At 37.2% G+C, this 16,672-nt stretch overlaps 1 protein-coding gene across 1 annotated transcript in view; it reads right to left on the bottom strand.

The window, feature by feature from the left end:
- ATF6 (activating transcription factor 6) overlaps positions 1–16,672 on the bottom strand; it is a gene marked incomplete at its 5' end in the record, with an annotated part of 204,815 nt that overhangs the window by 66,243 nt on the left and 121,900 nt on the right. The window lies entirely within an intron of this gene.

The following is a 16,672-nucleotide window of genomic DNA, read 5'->3' as shown; positions in this document are numbered from 1 at the left end:
CTTCTTTGGTTCCCATCCCTGTTCTGGGCTGAGTTCTCCAGTATTCGCATGGAGTCTTGTGAACTAAAATTGGCCTTCCATTAAATTCCTTTCCTGTAACGTAAGCAGTTTCTGCTTTAAGTTATGGTAAGTTTCTGTTGTTTTACAACCAAGAAACCATCACCGGCACAATACTGGAATTCCATTTCTGACATATTTGATATTGCTGGTCAATGTCCGACTAACATTTCCCAAAATATCAATTTTAATTAGATTAATCCCACGGTATTATTTTAGGTAAATAAAGTAGACTGAGTTCATAAGTCAATGGATTCCCATATCTCCCATTTGATCCCTAAAGTAATGAAAACTGGCCCTGTTGCCACCACTGTAACTGCAGCTGTCCTTATGAAGACTCTATTCTAATTGTCAAGCCCAGTGCTTTATCAGTCCTCACCCTATTTACTCCACAGCAGCTGATGCTCTCAGCTCCTCCTCCAACTCTTGGTTCTCATTTTCCCTCAAGTTTTTTCTCTTTTGCTATCCTCTCTTCCACCCACATCACACAGAAAATATTGGCGTCTCTCAGAGGGCAAATGTTTTTTCTTCTCTTCGCATTTTCATCTAGTTTCATAATTTGAAATTATGTTAGGCTCAAATCTCTCAAACCTTAACTGAAGATCCATATTCACAAACGCTTACTAAATATTTCCACTGGAATATGCTATAGGTTTTTAAATTATGATTTATCTTCCTCCTGGGTTTCTGATTTTAATTAACTTCATCAATTTGTATTTAGCTGTCCAAATAGAACCTAGAATGATCATGGACTCCTCCGTTTTTCTTACCTTCAACACTAAATATGCCCCTTTCTTATTCCCAAGTGTAAGTCCATATTAAACTCCTCTCAATATACCTGTATTCACTCCTTGGTAATCTCATTTAGTCTCAGGGTTTTAAATATTATCTGCATGCTGATGGCTCCCAAATTTATATTTGTAGCCCATCTCACTCCTTGGCCTTGACTCCTATATCCAACTGCCTACCTTAAAACACTCACTTGGATCTCTCAAAGTTAAGATATCCAGAACTGAGCTCTTGAAATACCTCTCAACTGTGCTTCTCCCACAGTGTTTCCCATCTCTGTGGCAATGTCATTCTTCTCAGACACTCTGGCCAAAGATCCTGTAGTATTCTTCTCATACTCCCATATTCAGTCTCTCAGTGAAACCTATTGATTCTGCTTTCCAAATACATCCAGAATTGAACCATCAGTCCAAGCCATCACTACCGTCTGTAGGATTATAACAGCCTCCTCAATGGTCTGGCTGCTTCTGCTCTTCTTCCTCCAAGTCTAGTCTCATTACAGCAAGCACAATGATCTTGTTGAAATGTATATAGGAATGTTCCAGTGACTTCCAATCTCAGAGTAAAATTAAAATTACCTCAATGGCTTTTAAGGCTGTATATGTTTCGACCCAGCTACTTAATTTCTCTAACATCATCTTCCATGGTTTGTTCTCCTATTTATTCTGCTCCTGCCGCCACAGCCTCCTTTCTTGCTCCTCACATATACCAAGCATGTTCTTGCTTCAGGGCCTTTGTACTTGCTGCTCCCACTGGAATATGAGCACGGAGTCTGCTTGTCCCTCTGCCTCTGCTGCTTCTCTCTCTCTCTCTCTCTCTCAAATAAATAAAATCTTTAAAAAAAGAAAAAGTTCAGAGCACCCAACTGGAGGATATGCTTATCAGAAACAATAACGTGAAAAAAAAAAAAAAAAAAGAAACCGTAATAGGAGAAGCACAGCTGGAGGAAATCACACTAATTGGAAACCATACTCTCTTCATCCGAGTTCAGATATTAAACAGATGCCCCAAAGAAACAGAAGCCATCATTTTGAGATACTGCCCACCACTTACCTTTGGAAACACTCAGAACAATGAGACAAGACTCTAAGCTGCTCCATCAAAAACTGCCACAACTGATGAACTCGGTGAGGTCACAGGCTACAAAATCAAGGTACAGAGATCTGTTGCATCTCTGTACACGGACACTAAAGCAGCAGAAAGAGAAATTAAGAAAACAATCCCATTTACAACCACACCAAAAATATTAAGATACCTGCAAATAAGCCTAACCGAAGAGCCTGAAAAGACCTGTACTCGAAAACTATAAAACCCTGATGAAAGAAACTGAAGAGAACACAAAGAAATGGAAAGACATCCCATGGACCGGAAGAACAAATACTGTTTAAATTGTCTATACTACTCAATGCAGTCTACACATTTAATGCAATCCCTATCAAAATACCAACACCATTTTTCACAGAACTACAACAGGGGTGTCTGGGTGGCTCTGTCCTTAAGCACCTGCTTTCGGGCCAGGTCATAATCCTGGGGTCCTGAGATCAAGGCCAACATTGGCCTCCCTGCTCAGTGAGGAGCCTGCTTTTCCCTCTCCCTCTCCTGCTGCTTGTGCTCTCTCTCTCTCAAATAAATTAAATCTTTCAAAAAGGATGATTAAAAAAATAAAAAGAACTAGAACAAAGAATCCTAATATTTGTATGGAACCACAAAAGACCCTGAACAGCCAAAAGCAATCCTGAAGAAGAAAAGCAAAGCTGGAGGCATCATGATTCTGGACTTGAAGTTTTATTACAAAGCTGTAGTAACCAGAACAGTATGGTACTGGCACAAAAAGAGACACATAGATCAATGAACAGAAAAGAAACCCCAAAAATGAACCTTTAATTGTATGGTCAGTTAATCTTTGACGAAGCAGGAAAGAATATCCAATGGGGAAAAGACAGTCTCTTCAACAAATGGTTTTGGGAAAACTGGACAGCTACATGCAAATGAATGAAACTGGACCACTTTCCTATATCATACACGAAAAATCAATTCAAAACGGATTAAAGACCTAAATGTGAGTGAGGCCTGAAACCATAAAAATCCTAGAAGAGAACACAGGCAGTAATTTCTTTGACATGGGCTGAAGCAACTTCTTTCTAGATATGTCTCCTGAGTCAAGGGAAACAAAAGCGAAACTACTGAGACTGTATCAAAATACAATGCCCCAGTGAAGGAAACAATCAGTAAACTAAAAGGCAACATACGGAATGGAGAAGATATTGCAAATGCCATGTTTGATAAAGGGTTAGTATCCAAAATATACAAAAAACCTAATAAAACCCAACACCCAAAAACTGAATAATCCAATTAAAAACTAGGCAGGACACATGAACAGATACTTCTCCAAAGAAGACATCCAGACGGCCAACAGACACATGAAAAGATGCTCAACATCACTCATCATCAGGGAAATGCAAATCAAAACTACAATGAGGGGGCAACCCGGGTGGCTCAGGTCATGATCCCAGGGTCCTGGGATCGAGCCGCGCATCCGGCTCCCTGCTCCACGGGAAGCCTGCTTCTGTTCCCTCTCTCACTGTGTCTCTGTCAAATAAATAAATAAAATCTTAAAAAAAAAAAAAAACTACAATAAGATATTACCTCACACCTGTCAGAATGGCTACAATCAACACCACAAGAAACAACAGGTGTTGGTGAGGATGTAGAGAAAAAGAAACACTTGTGCACTGTTGGTAGGAATGCAAACCGGTGCAGTCCCTGTGGAAAACAATAGGGAAGTTCCTCAAAAAGTTTAAAACAGAACTACCTTATGATCCAGCAATCTCACTACTGGGCATTTACCCAAAGAATACAAGAACACTAATTCAAAGGGATACATGCACCCCTACGTTTGTAGCAGCACTCTCTACAATAGCCCAAGATATGGAAGCAGCCCAAGGGGTCCGTCGGCTGACTGATGAGTGGATAAAGATGTGGCGTATATTTTATTCAGCCATAAAAAAGAATGAAATCTTTCTATTTGCCAACAACATGGATGTAACTAGAGAGAATAATGCTAAGCGAAATAAGTCAGTCAGAGAAAGACAAATACCATATGATTTCACTCTTATGTGGCATTTAAGAAACAAAACAAGCAAAGGGAAAAAATGAGAGATACTATCAAGAAACAGACTCACAGAGAACAAACTGGTCACCAGAGGGGAGGTGGGTGGGCAGGATGGGTGCGACGGGTGGCGGAGATTAAGGAGCGCACTTGTGACGAGCATCGAGTGACCTACAGAAGTGCTGAATCACCGTATCGTCCGCCTGGAACTATCCTCACACTGTATGCTCACTACACTGGAACTAAAATAAAACTTAAACAAAAGAAAAAGAGTCTAAGTTGGAGTTCATGCTCCACTGTGAGATCTACAAGTGCTGATATGAGTAATTAATGGTGGAGCCAGAGGAAATGAGATGTGTTCAGCCCTGCCCCTGGATGCCAGGTCTCACACCAGAGTGTTCTCATTAACAAAGACTCTGAAAAGATGGGAGGCCTGAGGCAGAGTAAGAGAACACTCCTCCGAGGGGCATTTTGGGGGGGGGGGGGAGGGGGGGTTTCTTTCTTTACGTTTTAGATCTTTGCTCTTCCAAGAATTTCTTTTTATTAGGAAATGTGGCTACAGATACACTCTTTACACCTATCAAATGGTTGTGCGCTCTAACTTCACAGAAGATCATGGAAAATCCACCCACCAACACAGAGCTCAAAAGACATATAGGATGACAATCTAAACAAAATGGCTACTGGAGTATTAGGCTAATTACAAAGAGTAGTGATAAACTAAGAAGGGAAATAAAGGCCTATTAATCAGGAAAACAGATAGGTACTGTTAAAAAAAAAAAAAAACCCACCAAAGGAAAGTGTCTAGGAAATGAATGCTAGATAACAAAAGGAGGTAAAGAGAGTCACCTGACCAACCCCAACCCTCTCTGTTTCAACATGCTCACAATTATTAAGATACTAAACTGCTGCTAAAAGGTTAAATAAATATCCCCAAAGCAGTCTAAAATTTCCCTGAAGTTTTTCTATTTCCCAACTCTTGCTACATCTGTGATACTCAAAAAACATATAAATACAGATATGTATTTAACTAAGAGGCGATGGCTAAGAAAACTGAAATCTGGGCCCAACTTCCTTCTCCAACCTTATCCTGTACAATAGTCCCTAAATTTGGATAAACTCAAATTATTCCTTTTCTTTCCCACCACATTCTTTCATGGATACTTAACTTTACAGTGAGGTTCCCTGAGTCTGGAAAGCCCTTGCTCTTTATTATTCTGTGCTGAGAATACCTATTCACCTTATATAACTCAGTTTACAGTTTCATCTTTGAAGGCTTTATGATCATCTCTCTCCCATCCCTAAAATCTCAGGTTTGGTCAAGTTTTATGTAGGGGATTTTCTTGGAGTTCTGCTATTACATTCAAAAGTCAACCAAAATATGACAGAAATTATACTAAGCAAAAGCACAGAGTCATGGGGCAGGAAGAACCCTTAGAGATCAGGGAGTCTATGCCCTCATTTAAAAAAAAACTAAGGCCCAGCTAGGATTTAGACTCAGCTCTGTCAACAATTTTATCCCAACATACCAACAATCACCAAATAAAAATAAATGTTTCTAAAATCACCAAGGAAAAAGACAGAAATCTTCAAAGTGGAAAATACAATTCACTCATGAAAGGCAGTTTATCCAACTGCTAAGAGTACTGGAATCTGTCCACTACGTGGGTGGGTTTTTGGGATGTCCCTAAAGGAAAGGAAATCAATATCCAACAACAACTTCACAAACATACTTTATCTATCAGGTCATATTTATCTATAATACAAAGTTTCTGCTCTCTCCCTGTGTACGGCTGGTCTTCCTTTTGTGTGTGATCAGGAAGCAGGTGCTACTTTTAACATCACTCTGAATCATATAAGATCAGATGCTAAATATACTGGGGGGAAAAATCGTCATCACAGATAGTCTTTATAGCCTCTAACTTATATGAATGACAGGAATATGAAAGTAAGAACTAGGGATGATTGTAAATGAAGGTAAATAGAAGTAATTGCATATGAACACAGAGAATTGTTTCAGTATTATTGATAGGACCCCAAAAATGCATCTGCATAAGCAATTCTAACATAGGCACATACTAAAGTGTTAAAGTCAAAATAGATATAGGCAGCCTTACCATACACAGTAATCATTCTTACACATTTTGCGTCATGAGTCGTGGAAACTGTCCTATAAATCTCTGAATCTATTACTTATTTCCACAGCTCCCCGGATCCACCTTTTCCTGAAGAGAATTGAGTATCATTAAATGGGATGAATTACATGTATGACTCTACTATGGGCAGAAAAATCAAAGAATGACCAAAAGTATGATCTGACAACTCTCAGAATATAAAATATAAAATTTCACCAATATAAAATAGTAAGTTAAAATTCCTGTACAGTAGTTTGAGACCACCAAACTTCATGTGAGCATGTAACTTAGCTGTTTTAAAATGATGCAAGAGCAAGTTCAAATCTAGAAACAAAAAATAGCTGCTATCTGGCTACCCATATTAGCACTGTCAGGCTATGAATATAAACCCAATTATGGCTCGCCTAAAAACATACTTAAGTATACTGTGGGCAAAGGTTGAGACCGAAGAATATGTCTTAGTCTTTCGAGACTAACTGGCTTTAAAAATTACATAAATACATACATATAATTCATATATGCATGATAAACAGGATAACTTGTTTTATAATAGGTAAGGGTAATGTTTGTTTAATTAATATAAGACAGAATAGGGGTACCCGGCTGGCTCAGTCAGAAGAGCATGCGACTCTTGATTTTGGGGTTGTGATTTCAAGCCCCATGTTGGGTGTAGTTTACTTAATTAAAATACATATGACAGAATAATGTATGAGTAGTTGACATAGTGGTCTGTCTACTCTAATTTTGTACTAAACATCATGTCAATAATACTAAGATTACACAGCACAAGTATTCCCAACATAAGTTAGTAAATGCATTATACTGTGATCCCAAACATATGCAGAAATAGTTTCATATACGCTTGAACAAAATAGAAGATCAATAAATCTTCAGGATATGTTAGTCAATGGATCAGTACATTTTTATGGTTTAATAAGGTCACAGTGCCTCTTGAAATTACTGAGAAGAGATCAAGATTGTATCTAAGAAAATAAATTAGCCATTAGTCTCACAGTGTAGCTAAAAATTTCAGAGTAAATTTAGGTTAGAAATTAGTGAAGTTTCAAAGAGAATAAATAAAATAATTGAAGGATATTCTGGCATTAACTCATTAAAAGAAACATCAATCTGTCTCTTATATAAACATATGTTTAAGTTAATTTAAGAGACCAACGCAGCACTACTGTGAATAATACTAAAATTTTCAAATTTATTTTCTAGGCGGAATTTCTTTTTTAAGATTTTATTTATTTATTAGAGAGAGAGACAGCACAAGCAGGGGAGAAACTAGACTCTTCGCGGAGCAGGGAGCCCGATGCGGGGCTCAATCCCACTGGGATCAGGGACCCAAGCTGAAGGCAGACACTTAACCGACCGCACCACCCAGGCGCCCCTAAGGCAGAATTTTAAAATTAAGTTCTAGGCAGAACTTTTAAATTAAATCGTTTTGAGTAAACTTAAATGGTTCTGAAGGAGGAATGGAAGAGTTAAAAGGAATGAGTAATATTTCTTTCTGACTGGGATAATTCCCATAGCCTCTGCTTTTATCAAGGTTTCATTCTCAATTTTCAAATGCCATTTTTAATTTCAATTTTCAAATGCTTAAATTTCCTTAGGGAGCTGAAGATTGTTTTGCAAAACATTATTACAGAATGAGCATGTTCCGTGTCATCTCTAGGTTTATGTCTCAATATGTGTACTTGAAAACAAAAAATTAGCATATACTATAAAATTAAGGAGATATTCTTTTAATAAGCTACATTTGCTTGTTTTATTTTTCAAAGATTTATTTTATTTTATATTAGAGAGAGAGAGAAAGAGAGAAGGAGCATGAGCAGAGGGAGAGAGAATCTCAAGCAGATTCTGCGCTAAGCACAGACCTGACATGGGGCTTGATCTCACAACCCTGAGATCATGACCTGAGCCTAAACCAAGAGTCAGATAATTAACCGACTGCGCCACCCAGGCGTCCCTATGTTTGCTTGCTTTAATCAAGCTATTCTGACTTCATTTGTTGTTGCCAATACTCATAATCTTTCTAAAAATTTAAACATCATCAGGGATAAAAAGCTTTTGCACAGCAAAGGAAACAGCTGACAAAACCAAAAGACAACTGACAGAATGGGAGAAAGATATTTGCAAATGACATATCAGATAAAGGGCTAGTATCCAAAAATTCTATAAAGAACTTATCAAACTCAACACCGAAAGAACAAATAATCCAGTCAAGAAATGGGCAGACATGAACAGACATTTCTGCAAAGAAGACATCCAAATGGCCAACAGACCCATGAAAAAATACTCAACATCACTCAGCATCAGGGAAATACAAATCAATAACCACAATCAGATACCACCTCACACCAGTCAGAATGGCTAAAATTAACAAGTCATAAAATGACAGATGTTGGTGAGGATGTGGAGAAAGGGGAACCCTCCTACACTGTTGGTGGGGAATGCAAGCTGGTGCAGGCACTCTGGAAATAGTGTGGAGTTTCCTCAAAAAGTTGAAAGTAGAGCTAACCCTGGAAACTAGCAATTGCACTACTAGGTATCTACCCCAAAGATACAAATGTAGTGATGTGCAAGGGCACCTGCACTCCAGTGTTTATAGCAGCAATGTCCACAACAGCCAAACTATGGAAGGAGCCCAGATTCCGTCGACAGATAAATGGATAAAGAAGTGTGTGTGTGTGTGTGTGTGTGTGTGTGTGGAATGGAATACTACTCAGCCATCAAAAAATGAAATCTTGCCATTTGGGAATGATGTGGATGGAACTAGAGGGTGTTATGCTAAGAATCAGAGAAAGACAATTATCATATGATCTCACTCCTCCTATGTGGAATTTAAGAAACAAAACAGAGGAACATAGGAGAAGAGAGGGAAAATAAACAAGATGAAATCAGAGAGGGAGACAAACCATAAGAGACTCCTAACCACAGGGAACAAACTGAGGGGTGCTGGAGGGGAATGGGGTAAATAGGTGAGAGGCATTAAGGTGGGCACATGAAGTAATGAGCACTGGTCTTATATACAACTAATGAACCACTGAACTCTACCTCTGAAACAAGTAATACACTATAATGTTAATTAAGTGATTGTAAATAAATTAAAAAAATAAAAATCTGAAGATATTACATCTTCCTACTATACTACTTGTATCATCTTTAGACTTCTAATAATAAAATGCAATAATGTGGGGACGCCTGGGTGGCTCCGTGGTTAAGCGTCTGCCTTCGGCTCAGGTCGTGATCTCAGGGTCCTGGGATCGAGCCCCACATCGGGCTCCCTGCTCAGTGCGGAGCCAGCTTCTCCCCTTCCCCTCTGCCTCTCCCCTCGTCCTGCTCGTGCTCTCTTTCTCACTCTCTCTCTCAAATAAATAAAATCTTTTAGAAATAAATAAAATGCAATAATGTAGAGTTTAAATGCAAAAGAATTACATCTGACTTACTGGCTTCCTATTGAAAGTATTAACCCTCAGCTCATGAGGTTCATAAAAATGACTTTCTAAGAGTTTTTTTTTTCATGCCATCTGTTAATTATTCATAAGGAGAGTTGAGTATTACTCTTCCACAGAACAGCAACCATATAGTCCAATTTCTTCAGTTCTGGATGGGTGCCTGATAGAAGTATCGGAGAAAGTCATGAAATATACAGGTAATGTGTTCTCAATGATTGTGTGCTTGTCCCAAAACATAAGTGTAGGGGGAAAAAGCAAAGAAAAATATTCACCAATATTAAAGAAGCAGAGGAATAAGGTAGTGGTGTGCTGAGTTCACTATACTTACTCTAAACTGTATAAAATTTATGAAATTTTTTTAAAAGATTTTATTTACTTATTTGAGAGAAAGAGAGAGAGATTGAGAGAATGAGTGGGAGGAGGGGCAGAGGGAGAGGGAGCAGGGAGCCTGATTCGGGGCTCGATCCCAGGACCCTGGGATCATGACCTGAGCTGAAGGCAGCCGCTTAAACCGACTGAGCCACCCAGGCACCCCTCTGAAATAATTTTTATGCAAAATGTTTTAAGTCTTTATATTTATTAGCAAATAAAACTTAATAAAATCTAAAAGAATTCCTTCTTAACTATTTAACAAACTATATTAAATTTCAAGTCCTAAAGAAACTAACTTTTTAAGTACAGAAATCTGGAAGGTAATGCATTACATGCATGAGCATAGAGAATCAGTTCTGAGAAACAATTTTCAGGATTCTTCCCTCTTTGATATACTAGACTTATTTCTCCATAACTCGTGGCTAGAAAAGTAATAAGGAATTATTGGTGTTGTTAATGGGGTGAGAGAGTCGTTTTCAGTGGGGATTCGGCACAGATGTTTGGAATAACTTGCAGCTGTCGCCGGGTGAACAGGCTTAATGAAATTACTGGGAGTATCGAAGGAGAGCTGCCAGGAGTACTAAAAACAGTCATATTATTGTGACATGAAAAAGCCTGATTAGAAGCCAGAAACTGGCCTTTGTTTCCTTCTGAATGCGATTTTTAGGGTGTCCTCACACCTAAGTCTGTTGTCACATATTTCTGGGTAGACATCCACATACATGTTCAATTGTAGCACAGTGCCTCACTTATTGACTGTATGTCTTAGGAGAAAAGGGAGAAAATTTTCTGTAGTTTGACCTAGTTTTGGTTTAGTTCAATTTAATTCAAAATACTTAAGAAATTTACTACAGGCAAAACCCCAAAAGAGTGAATAAAAAACTCCTCATTATTCTCAAGGAACTTATGGAGAGAGAATATATACAGACATTATAAAGAAACAACATGATGGGAATTCAATGGAATTACGGGCATTTGAGTGTTCAAACGCTGCTCCTCGCGGGACAGCCTGACTTCACCTACAGGTATCTGTAGGCACCAGGCGTTCCTTATTCTTTCATCCACACAAAAACAGTTTGTGTCTCAATTTTTATAATAGGATGCCAAACTTACCATCTCTTTGGTTTCTAATGCATACAAAGCTGCCCCGAAGTAGCCATACAGACTACTAGTATTCTAGGCTTTCCCCAAAAGTCTGGGTAACAGACATGCTATTTAGAAGGCATGCTTATGGGGCATTCTAGCCATCTACTCCTTCAGGCATTCTAAGTTCCAAGATCAAGCTGGAGTCCACAGAGGCCTTGGTTCACAAAGTTTAGCCTCTCCCCTGAATGGCTTTTACTGAACTGTACATTATGAAATGGACAGCAAACTAATAAAAATTTTACTAGAAATCAAAAAGTCCAGACTTAATGAAATACCACGTCCCCATAATGCACCACTGTAGAAAGTTCTGTTTCAGCTTCAAGGCTCATCCAATTACCTCAGAAATCTTAGCTCTCATGCAGTGCTGTCCAACTTTATACATATAGGTAACTTTAAAACTTTCTAGGATATAATTAGAAAGTAAAAAGAAAAAAACGTGTGGAATTTTAATAATCTACTTTATTTAACCCAGAACAGCCAGAATATTATCATTTAACATGTAATCGATATAAAAATTGAGATATGTCACTTTTTCTTTATACTGTCTTCAAACTCTTGTGTGCCTTTTATACGTGCAGCACACCTCAACGACCGGTTACATCTGAAGACTAGCATCTACTGTATGGAACACAGTGCAGCGCTAAAGGATAAACTTCTTTTGGGAAATGGCCCTTTCAGGGCTTCCTCCCCAACAAAACACTATAGCTCTTCTGCTTCCCCCCCTTTATTCTGTAGGTTATTAGGAATAGCAGCCCTAACACCATAACAACTCCCACTTAGCAATTCTTCCGTGGTAAAGATTAGGGTGGCAGAGTTGGTCAGTGGGAAATTTTAAATCCACACATTAAGAAAGTGAAAAAAACAAACTCCTGTAACATACTTCTCCTGGGTCTGTCCCCAAATGCTCTAATAGCACCATCTTCTAACACAAAAGGCATTGCTGATGGTATAGAATAACTCCTCCTCAGATGGATATGGGATTGGAGCTACTGAGACTCCTGGGTTTTGTTTAGTAAGAAATCATTTTTATAACCAAATTACATTTAACATAAACTTAAGAGATTTAAAAAAATTTTTCTTACACAATCTTTACTTAAGTAAAAACATTACAGGTTTAGAAACATTTCAACTTCTCTTAAATTTTGCAGAATAATACACCACTTCATAAGGACACGTAATTTGTGGAATTCTACTAGTTTGTATGTTTCTAGAAGAACTCTCTTTTAACATAATCTCATTTATTGATAACAGGGAGATAGTGTAGTGCAGTGAAAAGAGCACTAGTCTGAAATGGAAGATGATTTGGCTTCTAGACTTTGTCACATGGGCTGTGACACTATGTAACTCTCTGGGTCTGAATTTCTCCATCTGTAAAATTAACAGGGGCGAAAGCACACCTCTCAATCTCAAAAAATTTAAATCGAAAACTATATTCAACAATTTCAAAATGCTTTACACTTTGAAAGCAACAGTATTTGAAGCAAATGTTATCATTTCCAACATAAGGCTGTAAAACTTTGTAAAAATGAGCTTAAATAACAAAGCTAAAACAAATGGCCAAACTGTAAAAGGAACCTAATTCTGATTGTAGGTTCACCTCCTGTTCATCAGCGCCTGCTAGCTTTTCATGAATGAGTAAAAATAACGCTTGACATTCTCCATGTGAGAGAATTCATTAAATTTAGCTTACTAGAGAGACATTGTAAATGTGAGTGACGGGGTTCACTAAGCTTCATTGATAAAATTCGAATTGACCTTTAGGAACTTGAAGACTTAGCACAATAGGGGGGCACCTGGGTGGCTCGGTCGTTAAGCAACCAACTGACCAGCGACCGACTCTTGATTTTGGCTCAGGTCATTTCAGGGTCGGGAGATCAAGCCGTGTTGGGCTCCGTGCTCATCGCGGAGTCTGCTTGTCCTTCTTCCCCCTCTGCCCCTCCTCCTGCTGGTATGTGCTTTCTCTCAAATAAATAAAATCTTTAAAAAAAAGACGACTTAGCACAATAAAGAAAACAACAGACAAATGTACGCTCATCTAATATAAAGCACCTATTATTGTTGACGAAAAGGTTAAGTCATGAAACTTCTAAATGTATATTGTTTCCCATGGATAATTTCAGTCAAGGTAGGCAGATACTCATGCGTTAGCAGTATAGTGTTCCAATGCAGAGAACAAGGGTGGTCCAGCACCTGTTTCTTAACTGACTGAGTCCTTTGTTTTCTTCAAAAAGATCAGTAATTTCTAAAAAATGCCTTGATGTCAGTGCACAATAGGATCTTTCAGAAATGTTTAAATGTTGACAAAGGAAGTAGGATTCCCTCCTACTCATAACAAATCAAGCAAGCAGGAATAACTCATCTATTCAGTATAAAATAATGTAATTGCTTTCTCGTACATATTTTAAACAGGTAATTAATATGCTTTTCTTGAGGGGGAATAAGCACTAAATAATAAAATTATTACAGCTATATTGCTAATGCCATATGGAGCCCCCACCCAATAGCAGAGTAACATCCTCATCTAACTACCTTAGACATGCTCCCAGTCATCTAGACACATGTCCTCCCGGCTACCAGATCTCTGTTTTCACTCTACTTTCCCCAACTCAGACAAATATTCTCACACGAGACAGTGCCATAGGATCCTTGAAAAACAGAATGAAAGGGGGTTTATCTATTGCTATCTGAATCTGGGGTATCAGTCAAATGAAATTCTAATATTGTTAAGATGCTTATCCTCTACAGAAATATGCATAATGAATTTGCAATGATTTAAAAAACACTTATATATTCTTTAAAATAAATGAAACCCACATACACATTTCAGTGATTTTGACCTAGAGGGTTATGGGTAATTCCTCCATTTATTTTTCTAAATTTCTGAGCGTTAAGATAGTGCTTTTAAACTTTAAAACTGATCACACAGTTATCTATTAATGGTTAAGGCCATTAGGTAAGAATTCTATAGACACGTGAAAACTTCGTAAAAACTATAAAAACTGTTGCCTCTAACAACCCTGGAATTTATAAACAATTCAGTAATTAAGAAAAAAAAAACCCTCTAAGCTCCAAAGTTTTAAAACTTTAAAATTAAGCCTCTTCTACATCATTTATGATTTAAGAAAGGTATTTTCACTCATTTCTAAAAGCAGATCTACCAATTTCCAAGTTTCCAATCAAATTTGAGTTAGTAGCTTCACAAATTACAAAAGGCATTTAAAACTAAAATTACTTAATCCCTAAATAAGTTTTTAAAACTATTTTTTTTTTTAAGAATAAAACATCAAAACATTCTCTCTCAGTTCAGCGGTCTTTTTTAAAAAGGAACAAAAGATGGAGCTGTAAGTACTAACAATAGGCAAATAATATAAATCAGAAACTATGTTTTTACACCAGCTCTTAAATAAGTCTATTATTTTAAAAGCTTTTGCAACTATTTGCAAGAAAGGGAAAAATCACAAAGGACCTAATTTTTGCCAAAGGGACTTTATAAAAGCATTCCAGCTCTAATTTGGTTTGATACTGTTAGAAACGGCGAAAAATGCAAATACCAAACACCCTTAACTACAAAGGACAAGCATACTTTTTTAGTAAAAGGCGTGCCTGGGTGTTAAAGAGACAATTTGTTTCAATCTGGCATAGGTTTGACAGCTTCAGAGTAAAAGGAACAAGCAAAACGTGATAGTTATATCATGCATGAACAGATATTTTAAACCTTAGAAGATTAACTATGCCTGAAACTAAGCAAGTTTGGACTTCCCTTACATTGTCCATTACAAACTTTGCAATTAAATGCTGCCAAATTGTGTGAACTGATGTAGGGTTCCTGGCACTTTTGTGATTCAGAAATAAACACCTTACAAGGGAAATAAAGAGAACTCTTGAGGGGGAAATGTCAAATGCAAACAGGTTTTTCAATTGGGCCGTATCTTTTGTTGTTCTTGTTCCTGGATGTTTAAAGTCAGATTTGAAAGACAGTCTTTTCAGAAGTCCAATGAAAGATAATAAACTTGTTTTACCTTGATATCATTTTTTCAGTTTACTTTGAAAATAAAGTTTCTACTAAACCAGTTTACAAATCTTTCTAATCTATACAGGTAGAATAGAAAATGTTCATATCCATTTCTGTAAGAACAGGCCCAAGGTGCATTTTCTAGATAAAACTATAAATATTTTTTAAAAAATCAAAGGCGACTGCAAAAGAATTTTATGTCTCTAACTCAACTTTCCTCATGGAGAAATGCCTTTTCACTCCTTCAGGTGAAACATGTAAGGAACATGAAAGCAAAAGAAATGCCAGGAATCATTAGATACTTCCTAGACAGATACTGACACCAACCTCAGGAAAACCTAATGGGGATCCCTACCACCTAGAAAAACAAAAAACTACCCACCATAATAATGTGGTACAGTTCAAACTCGGAAATATATCTTGTCTAAAAAACCACAAAAGAAAACATCTCTGCTTTACATTTTAAACAATTCTTGCTGATAAATAGGCAATGTTTTTACAACAGCATGTATAGTGAAGTCTGTACATAAAGGTTCACGCTGGTTTTCACCCTTGGCAACCAAAACACACTTGAAGAGAAACTACTGAAGAAAAAGTCTCATTTCAGAAGTGATTTCGCTCATTAAATAGGGAAAGAAGAGAAGAAATTATTCATGTTATTGACCTTAACCATAGGTAAGTTCAGAAGGCAACTGCATTTGTAGCAAGAACTATATCCTTACAAAGATACTATTTAAAAAAAAGAAAAAAAGGTAGAATTACAAATAAGTTTTGAAATAGATACTGGACTCTTATATGGTCACCCTCGGTTCAGAGGATCTTATGCAGAAAATAAATTTCAATGGAAATACGTTTTCACCCCTCACAAAAAATAAATCTAGTCCCTCATAATTTTCCCACCAAAAACTCATTTTAGAAATAATTTATTACATGAAAGTATTACTACAAAATATTTTAAAAGATTAAGGTCATACTTATGTATGCATATAGTTTCAAAAATATTATGAGGATCCAGGGCACAAATTGTTAGTTGAATGGGAGAAAGAGATGAAGCTATCCATTGTGCACAGAAATAATCTCATTCCTATATATAAAAAGGTACCAAAACTAAGTCCCACTCGTGCTTCTTCCCAATGTTTAATACATAACTTCACACATGGTGTTTGAGTGATGAAGATCCTCGAATAATATTAATACTAAAAAAAGGTGTTCTGAATAGACATACTTAGGCTGACTAAAGTATATTTATTATCAGAAAATATAAAATTCTGAACAAAAGCCATGATGGATAAAGGATTCATCACATCAGAAGCAAGAAATTCCCTTTAATGCGTGAGGTGACTCAGAGTGCAATAATTCACTTTACCTGCAACTGAAATCTGGAAATGCTGGACTTGAAAAATGTCAACAGTATAGATCATCACTGAAAAGTTAATGGTTTCCTCTCAATCAGGCAGCAAAAGCAGGAGGAAAAAACTCAAAGTCACACTTTAGAGTCTTTAGATTTAAATAGTAATTCATATAATGTGAGACAGAAATTCGAATGAGAGACCATAAGAAATATCTCGAGACAAAAGGGGAAGGGAGATGA

Source organism: Zalophus californianus, chromosome 10 (genome assembly GCF_009762305.2).
Source record: "Zalophus californianus isolate mZalCal1 chromosome 10, mZalCal1.pri.v2, whole genome shotgun sequence".
NCBI classification, from domain to species: domain Eukaryota; kingdom Metazoa; phylum Chordata; class Mammalia; order Carnivora; family Otariidae; genus Zalophus; species Zalophus californianus.
This window is presented reverse-complemented; position numbering and strand designations above follow the sequence as displayed.